We start from the raw sequence: 14,632 nt of genomic DNA, 5'->3' as shown, positions 1-14,632 counted from the left end.
GCCCTGGCCGGTAAGTACTGGTGGCCCACTTTAGCCAAGGACGCGAGGGTATACGTCTCTTCCTGCTCGGTGTGCGCCCAGAGTAAGGCACCCCGGCACCTACCGGTGGGCAAGTTGCACCCCTTGCCCATTCCACAACGACCATGGTCCCACCTTTCTGTTGATTTTTTGACTGATCTCCCCCCTTCCCAGGGCCATACCACCATCCTGGTCGTTGTGGATCGGTTCTCGAAGTCCTGCCGCCTCTTGCCCCTGCCCGGCCTTCCTACTGCCCTACAGACCGCGGAGGCCCTGTTTACACACGTCTTCCGGCACTATGGGGTGCCCGAGGACATCGTGTCTGACCGGGGTCCCCAATTCACGTCTAGGGTGTGGAAGGCATTTATGCAGCACCTGGGGATCTCGGTCAGCCTGACCTCGGGCTACCATCCCCAGTCCAACGGGCAGGTGGAACGGGTCAATCAAGAAGTGGGTAGGTTCCTCCGGTCCTACTGCCAGGACCGGCCGGGGGAGTGGGCAGAGTTTCTGCCGTGGGCGGAATACGCACTGAATTCTCTGCACCACTCCTCCACGGGAGTGACGCCTTTCCAGTGCGTCCTGGGCTACCAGCCGGTCCTGGCGCCGTGGACGCCGAGCCAGACCGGTACCCCTGCGGTGGACGACTGGTTCCGGCGGGCAGCGGGCACATGGGAGGCAGTGCAATCCCGCCTCCGGCTCGCTGTCCGCCGTCAAAAGACCTCCGCAGACCGCCACCGCGGGGAGGCCCCGGTGTATCGGCCGGGCGACCGGGTCTGGCTCTCGTCCAGGGACCTGCCCCTCCGCCTGCCCTGCCGGAAGCTGGCCCCGCGGTTTGTGGGGCCTTTTAAAGTCCTGAGGAGAGTCAACGAGGTAACATATCGGTTACGCCTTCCCCCCGACTACCGTATTAACCCCTCGTTTCATGTGTCTCTCCTCAGGCCGGTGGTGGATGGTCCCCTCCAGGGGTGTGAGGTGCGGGAGGTGCCCCCTCCCCCTCTGGACATCGAGGGGGCCCCGGCGTACTCTGTCCGCTCCATCGTCGACTCGAGGCGCCGGGCGGGGGGCCTCCAGTACCTCGTGGAGTGGGAGGGGTACGGCCCGGAGGAGCGGAGCTGGGTTCCGGTGAAGGACGTCCTGGCTCCCGTCCTTGTCCGCGACTTCCATCAGCGTCGGCCGGACCGCCCTGCTCCGCGCCCCCCGGGTCGGCCCCGAGGCCGGCGTCGTCGCGCGGCTGGGGCCGCGCGTCAGGGGGGGGGTACTGTGACAACTGCGACCTCTGCTGGTTCACCTCCCCCTGCAGTGGGCGGGCCCCAGCGGTCGACGTCACCGGCCTTCTGACACCACCGTCTCATCATACATTTCACCTGTGTCTCGTTTAGTGCACCTGTTCCTCATCATCGCTGTTTCCCCCGGTATATATGTTCCCTCTGCTCCCCCTGTCTTTGTGTGTGATTGTCTCTACCTACTAAGAGCTGTACGACGCTTCGTCACCTGTTTATACTTATTTTGCATTGGTTCGTGAGGATACCATTAAAAAGATCCTTCCACCACGCCTTCTCCTGCTCCTCCTTGTCCAAACCCCGAAGCCGTGACATGGTGCAGTTACTGTACCAACAACATTGTATTTAGATTTACATGAGCTACATATAGACTCTGACAGTTATTGTGGTAATTTGTGTGCCGACATTTAAGGGCTGTGACACTCTGGTCTAATGGACTGATTATGCAATTAAATTGTAATCAATTATTTTAGGTTTGACAGCAGTAATATACAGAATACAGTACAGTATATATCATTACATTTTAAATAAGGATTATACTTTAACCACATTTCTAAGCCATTTTTATATGACATGCTCTCCTTCATGCGTGCTTGTTGATCACCTTGGTCAATCAAAGAGACAATGATGTTGTGGCTTTTTGCCTAGTCAAAAAGCCTCAAACAAATTATCATTTAAATCAACGTTATATGCACATCAATTCCCGGATATTTGAGAAGAAAATACTTTTCATATAATAAAGTACTTTTCATATCATGCCCAATGCCCATCCCTTTGTAGAAACGTGTTTGACATGGGGCTGACCTCTTTAGGGCCCTACAAGTACCTTTTAAAGAACAGCTTTCTGAGCAAATACGTACAGTAAGCAACTGTCTCACTAAGAAGAAACCTAGAGGCCCCGATTCACAAACAGTGGTTGAGCAAAGTGGAATGAAGACACGATCTGCAATAAAGCCATTTACGTCATGACTGCAATGTTTACCTGCACCTCATCCGTGAATTTGGCCTATGTGCATCAGTGTATATACCTTAGGATTAGTTGGCCTATGTGCACCAGTGTATATACCTTAAGATTAGTTGGCCTAAGTGCACCAGTGTATGTTGCTTAATATTAGTTGGCCTAAGTGCACCAGTGTATATACCATAAGATTAGTTGGCCTATGTGCACCAGTGTATATACCATAAGATTAGTTGGCCTATGTGCACCAGTGTATATATCTTAGGATTAGTTGGCCTATGTGCACCAGTGTATATACCTTAGGATTAGTTGGCTTATGTGCACCAGTGTATATACCTTAGGATTAGTTGGCCTATGTGCACCAGTGTATATACCTTAGGATTAGTTGGCCTATGTGCACCAGTGTATATACCTTGGGATTAGTTGGCCTATGTGCACCAGTGTATATACCTTAGGATTAGTTGGCCTATGTGCACTAGTATATATACCTTAGGATTAGTTGACATATGTGCACCAGTGTATATACCTTAGGATTAGTTGGCCTATGTGCACCAGTGTATATACCTTAGGATTAGTTGGCCTATGTGCACCAGTGTATATACCTTAGGATTAGTTGGCCTATGTGCACCATTGTATATACCTTAGGATTAGTTGGCCTATGTGCACCAGTGTATATACCTTAGGATTAGTTGGCCTATGTGCACCAGTGTATATACCTTAGGATTAGTTGGCCTATGTGCACCATTGTATATACCTTAGGATTAGTTGGCCTATGTGCACCAGTGTATATACCTTAGGATTAGTTGGCCTATGTGCACCAGTGTATATACCTTAGGATTAGTTGCGAACTGTGCTTTTCAACAACTTGGAACTTGGGCTTTTCAAGTTCCAATTTGCTAATTTACAAAAGGTCATTTTTAATATCTCACCACGTTTCACCTCATATCTCACCTAATATCTCACCTCATGTGCCTCCCTTACTGTGTTTTTACCAAACCTGCCGAATGAGTAATCCAGAGGTACCCAAAAGGTGACATACATTAAGAAGCATAGAATGAGAACCCCCACTGTGGGTAGGCATCTTGCAACAGTCTGCCAGTGCTCAAGGCGGCATTAACCCTTCTACAAACACAAGTTGCCTACTTTATAGACATGCACCAATAGTTTGGAGGAGTGATTCTTGTCCTTAAAATAGTATTGTTGTGCTATTTAGGTATGAGCAAGCACCAAGGCGCATGAAATGTGCTTGTTTCTGTTTTCTAGTTATCACATTGTTAAAAAGAAAACTTTTCTCACAATATCCTTCAATACATTTAGAAAAAAAACAAAAAACATATAATAACAGACACTAACACAGCATGAATGGGAACTAATTCCTAACTTCTCTGTCTTCCTTATCCGGAAGCTCCAACTGCTTACAAAAACAATACAGCTTTGAAAGCACATATGAAGGAATTGTTTTCTTTCAGTTGACAGCACATCATCCTATATGCAGTTGACTGTGAGAATAAAAACATGGTAAACGATCCCCTAAAAGGTTTACATTGTTACTATTTCCTGTTACTGTGTAAAGCATGACTAATTCTAAGTGACAACAACAGAGACGATGCAGCTCCAAAATAAGTAATCAAGTTAAATGTCACAGGGAGATGTAACCTTTTAAAAGGGCTAACCTTTGAGGCAAGTGGCAAGATGGAGTCATTTAGTAGCGGAAGGCAGTAGACTTGGGTCCTAATAAGTGCTGGCATGTGTGATAGAAATTAGCAATAACAATGCAGTTTGCATACATATCAATATTCGATTTACTTTGTCATAATTTAACTGAATCATGGTAATTGTGTTCATCATACAATATCTAGGTAGGACAACCACAACATTCAGCATTAGTAAGTACATAATTTACTTTTATTTTAGAGTGAAAATAAATCAAATGAATTTCTTAGTCCCAATATTTATTCTCGGGATTTTTTCCATGATTTTTAATATTTTCATAATATAAAAAAACTAAAATGCTATTTAAAATGTACCACCTTTAACAGAAATGGACAAAGAAAGTCCTCAACAATCCTAAAGTAAGTGGAGGTTGAGACATTGCGGTGTACTGCATTTGCAGATGTAATATAAAAAACAAATCAGTGAAATCAGTGGACTCATTTTGCAAGTTTTAACTTTGGGCCAGTTAAGTATGCAGACGAGGTGTCATGCTACAGCTTGGGAACAGTTTAACGCCATTCAGGCTGCTTATATCTAAAGAAGTCGCAGCGGTTTGATGGCACCAGCAGGGAACACCAACCAACTGTGCATTGTAGTAGTACAGACCTGAGATGACAAGTGCCTGTATAAGGACCTGCACCACGTTTTGTGTGACGTAAGATTGTACTCTATGAATTATGTCAGCATTATCATGTAATGTAGGTCACAGTCTTGATGTTGACATCGAACGACAGTGTGATGTCCTAGGTTAAGTTTTTTGCACTCTAGTTGGGAATGGAATACAGTTGTCAACCATGATTGAGAGGTTGTGTATTGGACACTCTTTCCCCAATGTATTCGCAACTTTGTCTTGTTGAGGATGCGCTTGAGTTGTAGGCCAGGCATGTAGTAATGTGTGTTGCCACCAGGGTGTCATACTGGGGTAAGTGAAAACAAATGGTGTCTTCAGCATAGAGTTGGGTATGACTACAGTGTCTTTATCCTTCCTCCTTTCTCACTTCTGGTCTTTGGTTTATGCTGTGGTGGTCGCAGTTTCCAGTGGCCTTTGAGGTCTTATTATGATCACAAACCATATTACTTCTTTTTGTCTGTGGCCCTTAGAAGAGTCAAGTGATTTAGCATATTAACAGAAGAGGAATGGACAAAGAACCTAGCCCTGGGGGACACCAGCAGCGGAAGTCCCTGGAGCATACAAAGATCCTCTCCATTTTTGTGTGTGTCTTTGCAGTATGGTAATGTTAATGAATGCTTTATAAATGGGAACACAGAATGGAATTTACTTTGACTGCAATGCAATCATACTTAATGTATACCATTAATGTTGGTACTACACAGTGTATTATAGTGGCAAACTGCACAGTGAACTACAATGTTATACTTTATGTTGTATGACCATGGAAATAGATTTGACTATATTTTGATTGCTAAGAAATCATTCCTAGACAAATCTTTTTACACCTGTATAACCGACTTAACTGCATGATGGATGATAGCTATTATTGACTTACAACAAAATAGTTGTGATATGATCCTTAACTCCCCAAATGAATGAATAAATATTTATCCTTAGGATTCAAAGCTGTGGGTATCTTCATCTACCATTGTTTTCAGTGAAAAGGAAAATAATCTAAGCTGGTAGGGCAGGCTATGCCTTAGGCACATAAACACTAATTAACAGCCTTAATTAGGACATGACACTGTCGTTGTTTGTTACATCTATTGACCTAATTCGTAGCTTTTGCATTGCATGACTTGGATGCAGGATATTTTCTATGCTTCTTTAACCTTTGATAACGCAGCTGGGACCAGGTTATAACACATTATGCAGTGCCGATAGATGCATTGTCAACATGGATATGTTGTCTAACTACTAAATTAACTAATGCTAGAGAATAATCTATTGAGCTCCCCATTATTACAGACAAAGACTGCATAACCAAACACACAAAATGGGTTTTGACAATGGAACATTGCTGACCTTGGTCCTTGGTTGATTAAGACCGAGCAACATACACAGGATTACATGGTTAGTGCGTGACTGTTTGGGCGGCACTCTGAGCCCACTACTTTCCAGATTCAGTTTAGGTACTGTAGCTCTTTAAATAGTCAGGATGTGTTTGACAACACAGACATACTTGTTCTGAATGTAATATTAAATAAATATTGTGATCAGAGAAAAGGCCGAAGATACAGTAATATGGATATTTAAATGGCAGTAAATATTCTACCATCACCTTACAATTTAGGTACTGGCAAATGCTACAAGGTTGAACGAGCACTGTGATAGGAAGCAGAATGGCTGGGCAACATGTGAATTGGACAACATATATTAATCTCTCTCTCTCTCTCTCTCTCTCTCTCTCTCTCTCTCTCATATATATATACTTACGTAAAGGATTATTAGGAACACCTGTTCAATTTCTCATTAATGCAATTATCTAATCAACCAATCACATGGCAGTTGCTTCAATGCATTTAGGTGTGTGGTCCTGGTCAAGACAATCTCCTGAACTCTAAACTGGATGTCAGAATGGGAAAGAAAGGTGATTTAAGCAATTTTGAGCGTGGCATGATTGTTGGTGCCAGACGGGCCGGTCTGAGTATTTCCCAATCTGCTCAGTTACTGGGATTTTCACGCACAACCATTTCTAGGGTTCTCAAAGAATGGTGTGAAAAGGGAAAAACATCCAGTATGCGGCAGTCCTGTGGGCGAAAATGCCTTGTTGATGCTAGAGGTCAGAGGAGAATGGACCGACTGATTCAAGCTGATAGAAGAGCAACTTTGACTGAAATAACCACTTGTTACAACCGAGGTATGCAGCAAAGCATTTGTGAAGCCACAACACGCACAACCTTGAGGCAGATGGGCTAGAACAGCAGAAGACCCCACCGGGTAACACTCATCTCCACTACAAATAGGAAAAAGAGGCTACAATTTGCACAAGCTCACCAAAATTGGACAGTTGAAGACTGGAAGAATGTTGCCTGGTCTGATGAGTCTCGATTTCTGTTGAAACATTCAGATGGTAGAGTCAGAATGAGAACATGGATCCATCATGCCTTGTTACCACTGTGCAGGCTGGTGGCGGTGGTGTAATGGTGTGGGGGATGTTTCCTTGGCACACTTTAGGCCCCTTAGTGCCAATTGGGTATCGTTTAAATGCCACGGCCTACCTGAGATTGTTTCTGACCATGTCCATCCCTTTATGATCACCATGTACCCATCCTCTGATGGCTACTTCCAGCAGGATAATGCACCATGTCACAAAGCTTGAATCATTTCAAATTGGTTTCTTGAACATGACAATGCGTTCACTGTACTGAAATGGCCCTCACAGTCACCAGATCTCAACCAAATAGAGCATCTTTGGGATGTGGTGGAACGGGAGCTTCATGCCCTGGATTTGCATCCCATAAATCTCCATCAACTGCAAGATGCTATCCTATCAATATGGGCAAACATTTCTAAAGAATGCTTTCAGCACCTTGTTGAATCAATGCCACGTAGAATTAAGGCAGTTCTGAAGGCGAAAGGGGGTCAAACACAGTATTAGTATGGTGTTCCTAATAATCCTTTAGGTGAGTGTATATATGTTTGTCTGTGTGTGTGTGTGTGTGTGTGTGTGTGTGTGTGTGTGTGTGTGTGTGAATTTGTGTGTGTGTGTGTGTGTGAATTTGTGTGTGTGTGTGTAAATTTGCTGTGTGGCGGCAACCAGGTGAGGAGTACAAAGACAAGTGTGTCTTGCCTACAGTCAAGCATGGTGGTGAGTGTGTCATGGTCAGGGGCTGCATGAGTGCTGCAGGCACTGGGGAGCTACAATTCATTGAGGGAACCATGAATGCCAACATGTACTGTGACATACTAAAGCAGAGCATGATCCCCTCCCTACAGAGAATGGTCCGCAGGGCAGTATTCCAACATGATAATGACTCCAAACACACCTCCAAGGTGACCACTGCCTTGCTAAAGAACCTGAGGGTAAAGGTGATGGACTGGCCAAGCATGTCTCCAGACCTAAACCCTATTGAGCGTCTGTGGGGCATCCTCAAACGGAAGGTGGAGGAGCACAAGGTCTCTAACATCCACAAGCTCCGTGATGTCGTCATGGAGGAGTGGAAGATGACTTCAGTGGCAACCTGTGAAGCTCTGGTGAACTCCATGCCCAAGAGGGTTAAGGCAGTGCTGGAAAATTATGCTGGCATCACAAAATATATGACACTTTGGGATCAGTTTGGACATTTTCACTTAGGGGTGTACTCACTTTTGTTGCCAGTGGTTTAGAAATGAATGGCTGTGTGTTGTGCTATTTTGAGGGGAGAGCAAATTTACACTATTATAAAAGCTGTACACTCACTACTTTCCATTGCAGCAAACTGTCATTTCTTCAGTGTTATCACATGAACAGATATAATGAAATATTTACAAAAATGAGAGGGGTGTACCCAATTTTGTGAGATACTGTATATTGAAAGGCTTGTGCCTTTTGAAATACGGTCCAATCAATTGAATTTGCTGCAAGTAGACTCCAGTCAAGTTCTTGAGGCATCTCAAAGATGATCAAAGGACATAGGATGCAGCTGAGTGTTTTGGCAATGCATATATATGTTTTTGAATTTATTTTTGACATTTCTCATTGGGTTGGATCCCATTGTGAAATGAAGACGTTCGGAATCCCCAAAACTCTTACTAGAGCTGGTCGTATGTTTAAGTCACATTTGTCATTTGAACAATGACATTGTCTGGTTATTGTAACAGTCAGGGATTTCAGCAAACTGGTGTATAGGAACCCAGCTTTCTATTGCAAAAAAATATTATCTCCTTGTATTGTTCTCTTGATCAAGGTATCAAGTGATCAAATAACTGCTATGTTAGGCTACTGTACATATCACAAATCAGACCCTTTTATCTGGAGAGCTGCTGGGTGTGCAGGAATGTGATCCAATATTGAATCACACCTATGCTTTTCAACATATTGACCATTATTGCTAACTGAAATATAGTTTGAACAGTTCAAACAGTAGCTTTCATTAGGGATGGTTGGCCACAACCAACTACTTCTTTCTTTATTAAATTATTCCCAAATTCAACCAAATGCTTAAGGTATGGTACATGATTACTAGGCAAAGCAGAAGCTAGACAAAGTGGCATGTTTATCTGCAAACACTAGTCAGGAGAGATCTGTAATTTATGCACATTATGGATATATTTTGTAATTTTGCTATTAAAGTATGTTTCGGTGGAAATGTGACTGGCGGGGACATGAATTATTAGCTTAGGCTAGCAAAAACTTTTAAATAATGAAACCTTAAAATGCCACAAGCAAGGTGTTGGCAGAAGGATTTGTGCACACAGAGTGACTAAGGACCAGTTGTAAAGGGTCAAAGGGGAGAAACCACTGGTATTCTCATTTGCTGGGTTTTTGGTGGGAGACAAGGATGGAGTATGCAAGGAAAGCAATTCAAATTTCAGGCAACTTGGAACAGCACATCCTGTGTACTAACAACGGATATGTATTAACAAGCTGTTAGGCACGATTCACAGTGGCAAATAAACACAATTCACAACATGAATGCCTACTCTGCATTACTACATTGAGAAAAAGTACCAACGAAGCACTATGAACAGCTCTAGCACAAGTCAAGCTCCAATAAAGTTACCAGTACGTTGTTGCAAAAGAAAAGTGCTGGTAGCTTGATACTGACAGCTCCCGCAAAAGCCAAACATTGATAGGACGGTTCTGAAGCACAAAAAAGAAATACACATTAATGGCGACAAGGAAAATGATAAGCAAATGCACGCAATAATGTGTTAACTTGGACAGCCCTAATATGTATAAATATATATATACTAAATAAACTGCATATCAAACTTTTGGACCAAGTACAAGGATCTAGACAGATGTTTGCGTCGATAAATGGTCTCAGATTCCTTTTGTCACCAAACATTAAAGGGGAAGACTTATCGCGTATCTTAGCAGGGGATGGGGCACCAAGTACTAATATCAGGCAAGCCTATTATCCTGCCACATTATTTTTAGACAAATATTTTAATTCCCCTGATTAAGAACTACTTTTTTTTTTACCACTAATCATGGAGGGGCACTGTCCATTATAAGAAGTGCACTAGGGGAAATTGGTGCCATTTGAGACACGGCAACGTCTATGAGGGCTGCTGTCTGCAGCATTGGGGGCATGATGAAGCATCTTGCCCCAGGTTTAAGTGATAAAAGTGGAAGTGCTGGGCCATAAAACCACATTTTCTGAGTAGGTAATCATGACCATTAATCATACTGGCACACTTCTCCTTCCCATTGGCCACAAAGAATAGGTCATGGCGAAAGACTCTACCTTAGACATCGGCCATGAATATGAGTCCCTCCCCCCACTCAAGGCTGCTTTAGTGTTTTATCCACAGTAAAGATTCTGTGAAATTACTACCTGAGAAGCTGTGCACCTTGTTGAAAATAAAATGGATGATAATGATGAATCACCACCTTGAAATAGATGATAATGAAATCGATGCAGTCCAGTTCAAGTAGAACAGACAGTACAGACAATCCTGGACACATATCATATCACCACTAATGAGACTCATTATGACTTCCAAATTAAAACATGCAATACCAAAATTGTTTGATATGTGTTGTGCCAACGCATGTTCTTAAAAGTTGTCCCTTTTGGTTGCCCTGGCAATTTTGGTGAATGTAATCCTTGGCTAGCTCTCTGGAATTGACTAAAAGCAGATCTGAATATGATAAAATGAGGTCACAGCTGCTGAAACTCCCACTAGTGCTTATAATTCGGCTCAGGATAGGATATGGACTGGACATTGGCACTGGTATGGTGATTTCTAACACACCTGTCCATTATTTTCCTTAAAACCCACAGCCTGGCACACCCATTATGCTACAGTAGTGGACCTGCCCATCTGGCATTTGCCTAAACTGCCATATTGCCGGTTTTTCATCATCTCTACTCGATGATGACATATAGTGTGTCTGACAATGCACCTGACAGTAATATGAAACCATTCCGTTTCATTGCAGAAATTTGACTTTTCTAAATCTGTCTTTTACAAAGACTTTGCAAAGGCCTGCTGTTATGATACAAGACCCTGAGCCATTAAAATAGATTGGATTATATGCATGTATTTTTAAAATTACCATGTAAAATCTAAATCTGTAAATGCATGTTATATAATTATTTCTTTTTTAATGATGTGATGTCGTGCTACAGTAGTCATAATATCAACACATGCTCCTCCTTTAATTGAGGTATCTTGTGTCATTTAAAAACAGTCACTTAGGTAAGAGAAAGTTACATTTAAATACATCAGCTATTTATAATTGTGAAATTCTAATACAAATAGCTATTTTTCAGTCACCACCATTTCAGAAGATGGATGGAAGACTGGGCATATTACCTTTAGTTACTCAGGAATCCCTCCACCAGTGGAAATAGAGTGACACCACAGGATGTTTTTAAAAATACATCCTAAAATCAATTAGACATTTCTGCAACCAACTGCTGGAAAAAAATAAAATTCACCCAAAAGGCTAGTTCATGCAGAAGTTCTTAGAGTTAGAACCTCACTGACTCTATGGTGTAACTTGCTGTAAAATATGTATGGGAATCATCCATCTAATGATCTGCAGTCACGATAAAAAGAAATGAACTGCGAAGGAGAGAGAGAAAGTGAGAGGCAGAGGGTAAATTATGTTCCAAATGAGAGTGATTAGCAATTGGTAATATGGTGACACCATTATGTCCCATTCATAGATTAGTATGGATTGATAGAAAGGAAGAGAAATGTGGTAGAAGGCAAGAGTCACCTCATTTGTAGTTGCCCCTTAGACCTATTGACCAAAACACTACATGATTTCACATCTGGGATTATCAATAAAGCCCAACGCTTGCCAATATACTGGCATTGTCAATCAAACGAAACCAAAATATTGAATATAAATGTTTAAATTAAGTCGCTGAAGACCTTCGTGATATAGGACTAATCAAAATGTTGAACACACTGTAACATTTACAAATATAAATATAAAATAACTGACTCAAATAATCAGACTAAATTGATTAAAGTGCATTCAGTGCCTCCCTTATTCCTTACCAATCATAAAGATGGAAAGAAATCATATCTGGGATGTAACATTTACGGCTTCCGCCACATTTAAGTAGTCAACTTGGTGATACTTCCAACTTCATTGGCCATTCAAGCATTCTGATCCTGTTCGAGAAATGTCAAAATATGCCATTGGTAAAGATCAGACAATCATGATAAGATAAAATGGCATTACTTCAAAATGGAGAGAGCCTCGATGATGCAGTCCATGTGCACATGTGTCATAAAGGCACAGCTATACAGATGAGGCCTCTTCCAGTCTTTACACTTCCAATAGCAAGTAGCAGCTGTGTAATCCAACATGCCTGCTGGAGGCATTTTAATGAACCGGTATGATTCATAATGCTGCATGTACCGTTCCGATGAAACCTCAGTCTCAGTGGATCATACAGATGCAAAGCCGTATCCATAATAACATCTGTGGAATACAAATGATCACGGCCAATGTGTCAGCAATTTTGTGCATCATGCGTTAGTCCAAATATGCAAAATGTCTCCATTTCACTTCACAGAAGTGAAGGAGACACATATTAGGGATTTCATTCACCTTCTACAGTGGATATAAAAAGTCTACAAACCCCTGTTAAAATGTCAGGTTTTTGTGATGTAAAGTACTGGCTGTGTGAGGTGTGAGTTGGTTTTTCAACTGGATTGTTCACGTTATGGGTCACATTAAAGGTGGAAAAGTTCTGACATGATTTAACTTTTTCTCATTCTTTTACACCACAAGAACCTGGCATTTTAACAGGGGTGTGTAGACTTTTTATATCCACTGTATATTAAATATTTCAGTCAGACTTTTTCTTGCGCTGGAGTGTAAAGATCTAGAGAGAATCACGGTGAGAATGTGGTCGTTGAAACTCAACTGCATTGACAATGCTGCCTCAGATTTTGGATTCAATCCACCTAACACTTCATCAGGCAACACATCAGGAGGCTGTCTAGCTGACATATTACATCTCTGTTTCCCTTCTCCAGATAAAAATGATCCGCCACTTTGAGATGTTTAGGTCCGCTGCATCAGAAACAGGATGTTTACAGGGTCACTGACACTCAGAGCAGAATACATTCACTCAATCATCCTCTCCATACCAAGTGCTGTAAAAATGTTGTGGGATACCATGTTTAACCTTAGATAAAATAATGTCTAGTAATGTTTTAAGTATATATCCAACAAACACACACATCGAAAAAAAAGTATACACTCAAGAGCATGCACACATATTTCTTTTTTATGTCTGATCTGAGCCCTGCCAATTCAAAGCTCTGTGGTGTAGAGCAGAGGTAAAGGCTAAATCTCTAACTGGCTGAAGTGCCCCTGTCCTGTTTCCTTTGAGCTCCACCAAGAGACAAGAGAGAAACAATATGTTATCCTCGGTTTGCCATCTCTCACTCCAAGTAATGATAGTCTCACAGAAGGATATGGGGAGAAAATAGAGGAGGATGTGGAGAAAAAGGGAGGTATAACTATAAAGCTGACTAGGCATAGCAGCACCAAATAAAGTATTGCACAATGCATCAGGGAAGAGACCAAGCCCATAAAAAAAGTTAAAAAAAAAAGAAACATTGCAAAAAACAAACAAACAAATCTTTAAAAAAAAAAATCAAATTGTCTTTTTTTTTTTTTTTTTTTTTTTACTTGCACACATTCATGAAATGGCTCAATACTCAACACACGTGATAACATCCGCTAATGTTTTCATGGTTTTACAGCAAACAACATTTATAACGCAATCCAGAACATAGCAGGGAAAACAGAGGTTTGTTATTCTTACCGATGTAACAAGTTGAGACTTCTGACCTCGGACTCAGTAAATGATACTTCAGGTGGGCTGGAACTGAAGTGTAACCTACAACAGCATCAGGAGCCGGAGCGGCACACGGCAGCGGCAAGGAGTAGGAGGAAGGCGCAAAAGCTGAATTATGGATGTAGAGAGAGAACGAGAATCCTGAGCTTTCCGCCTTCACTCCCCGATTGCAAGCCGTGAATTAGCCCTCGCATGAATCAAACGGGTCAGTCCACTCTGGTCCTGGCGCTGAGAGACGAGAGGAACAGAGGTTGATAAGCCATCGGCTGGATGGCAAAGGAGGAGGGAGTTAAGAAGGAGAGAGCAACACTGGAGAGTGCACGGATTCATTACTCCTCGGCCAAGCATTCATCTCGTCGCATAACACTCCAACTCTGCTCGCTGCCTTTCTCTATTGCTTGCTCCCTCATTTCTCTCTCACCCAGTGCGTCTCTCTAGAGACCATGCTCACTCACTTTCTGTGCAGTGTACACATACTCATTCCTCGTCGGTATAATCAATAAAATCAATTTAGCCTGACGGGAGATATTAGTCTCATTTTAATTTTATTCTACCAGCCATTCAAAAGCAATTTTGACTGGTTCTCATTCTGATTTAGACTCCTTAACGCTTTGTTTGTTCTTTGATTTATGTTGAGGATACTATTGGGTGCTTCATTGACATTCGATAACGTGGATAGGATGCAAGCTTTAAACATGAGGATATGAGGCAAATAGTTCACCTC

The 14,632-nt window shown here is 42.2% G+C and overlaps 1 protein-coding gene across 1 annotated transcript in view; it reads right to left on the bottom strand.

Moving 5' to 3' along the window:
• LOC105019405 (cadherin-18) overlaps window positions 1-14,266 on the bottom strand; it is a 266,296-nt gene extending 252,030 nt beyond the window's left edge. Inside the window, exon 1 of the mRNA XM_020041619.2 lies at window positions 13,876-14,266. The gene's annotated coding sequence lies outside the window, so the exon portion shown is untranslated. The remainder of the gene's footprint in view (window positions 1-13,875) is intronic.
• Between the last annotated feature and the right edge of the window lie 366 nt (window positions 14,267-14,632).

Source organism: Esox lucius, chromosome 21, assembly GCF_011004845.1.
Source record: "Esox lucius isolate fEsoLuc1 chromosome 21, fEsoLuc1.pri, whole genome shotgun sequence".
NCBI lineage: Eukaryota > Metazoa > Chordata > Actinopteri > Esociformes > Esocidae > Esox > Esox lucius.
Note: the sequence above shows the minus strand (reverse complement) of the source record. Positions and strands in the feature narration are given on the sequence as shown.